Raw genomic sequence first — 2,136 nt, 5'->3', positions numbered from 1 at the left:
TTTGTAATAATGTAACAGAGCAACAAGGAGCCATCTGAGCAGTGAGTCTTAGGCAATAAACACACACAGCAAAAAACCCTCAAAAACAATAACACTACTGCTTAAAGTCCATTGAAATATAATTTTCCCCCTCTAAAATTACCCTAATTTCTACCAAATATAGCCAAATTAAGACTGATTTATTTGCAAAATAAGTCTGGTTTCAATAAACTTGGCCTGATCATTTACATAAATGTAATTGACCATACAGACTCTTTTAAGTTGGCTCTGCTGGAACTTTTTATAAGAAATCTCAAACTGAACTTTTAAAAGGCCTCTCAAGTCCAGGAAAACCAAACCAATCTGGCTTGCCATCAGATTCTGCTTGCGATATCTATACATTTGGGTGGATTCCTCTCTTGAGTTCCCCAATATATCAAGATTCCTGCACCTGCCAGGAGGCAGCATGTCTTATTCACCTGATAACAAGTCTGCTGGGAACATAAGAGTTTCCAATTTCTGGAGGAATCAGGTAGAGAGAAAAGATAAATGTTTCAATTCTACTTACAAAGGTATAATTTACCAAATTGCTGTTAAGTCATAATTAGCTTGAGGAGAAAGGTTTCTTTATATCTGGAAAACACAGATTAAAACCAGTAATATTTCAGACAAAACTCAAATATTATACCATATTCATCAGTTCACTCAGTCCTATGTGATTAATCCTTGATCTTAATCTTCTATTAACAGTTTTATGAAGCTATCAGGTTTTCCATTAGAATTCTTTAATTTCTTACCCAGTTCAGCAGTATGATCTGAAAGTTATCAGAAACCTGTACTTGTCAAAAAGTCATTTCTCTGACTCTTCTTGAAGATGAAGCATTTTTTGCAAAAGCATCAGAATAAAACAATAATGGTCCATAAATGACAAAACACTTTAAAAGGCACAAAGATCTGATCACAATGCAATTAACACAGAAACTTGATTAATGCTGTGAATACAACATTTAAGATAATAACTAGAGTGCTTGCTTCAGCAGCACATATACTAAAATTGGAACGATACAGAGAAGATTAGCATGGCCCCTGTGCAAGGATGACATGCAAATTCATGAAGCATTCCATATTTTTGATATATGTATATGTATAGCTGATTCACTTTGCTATATAGCAGAAACTAACACAACATTGTAAAGCAATTATACTCCAGTAAAGATGTTAAAAAAAAGATAATAACTAGAATTATAACTGATAACATTTTACCAGGACATATCAAATTTTTAGAAATTCCATATAATTTCTAGAATATCTTTTTAATAATATTTACCCATACAATATAACCTAAGAAGGTTTATCACCACTCATTTGACAATGCTTTCTATGTAGTTTAACATAGCAAATAAGCCTAATTAGTTTATTATTCCTCTCTCTGAGATGCTTCAGGGGTCCTCTCTGAAGCATCCCAAAGTTAGCTAGAGGTCAAAAGAACTTCAATTAGAATTTTATACTTGGAAATTTTGTCAAAATATCAAAAAGGTTTCAAAACACCTGGTCAAATAGTATCATGGGTCACTGTAGAATAGTACTTATTCACTTAATCAAAATGACAGTAAAAGATTTCAAAAGAAAATTATAACAGATTACCAGTTAAAGAGCTTATGGTTACCAGGGGGGAAGGGGGGAGGGATAAATTGGGAGATTGGGTTTAACATATACACACTACTATATATAAAACAGATAACTAATAAAGACCTACTGTATAGCCCAGGGAAATCTTCTCAATACTCTGTAATGGCCTATATAGGAAAAGAATCTAAAAAAGAGTGGATATATGTATATGTACAACTGATTCACTTTGCTGTATAGCAGAAACTAACACAACATTGTAAATCAACTATACTCCAATAAAAAATTTTAATAAATAAAATCCTCCCCCCCAAAAAACAGTTGATCGATATTTTAAGAAAACTTTGTCCTCTTAACAGAGAGAAAACCAAAGTCAGGTTTTGTACCACTTTCACATTAAAATTTACTTACTTAAATTTATTCTAACCGTAGCCCTGAGTACACGTAGTATCCCTTTCTAAAGATTCTTTTATTTCTCACAAACCTTCTACAACTTTCTATATCCATATTAATTTGTCCCTTATTTTCTTC

General features: G+C 32.4%; 1 non-coding gene across 1 annotated transcript; it reads left to right on the top strand.

The window, feature by feature from the left end:
* The first annotated feature begins 1,003 nt into the window (after positions 1–1,003).
* LOC112065678 (U6 spliceosomal RNA) lies at positions 1,004–1,110 on the top strand. The gene has a single exon (XR_002892169.1). It is a non-coding gene; the product is annotated as a U6 spliceosomal RNA (small nuclear RNA).
* Positions 1,111–2,136: the final 1,026 nt, after the last annotated feature.

Source organism: Physeter macrocephalus, chromosome 8, assembly GCF_002837175.3.
Source record: "Physeter macrocephalus isolate SW-GA chromosome 8, ASM283717v5, whole genome shotgun sequence".
Taxonomy (NCBI): Eukaryota; Metazoa; Chordata; class Mammalia; order Artiodactyla; family Physeteridae; genus Physeter; species Physeter macrocephalus.
The sequence above is the reverse complement of the archived record's forward strand: the minus strand, read 5'-3'. Positions and strand labels throughout refer to the sequence as shown.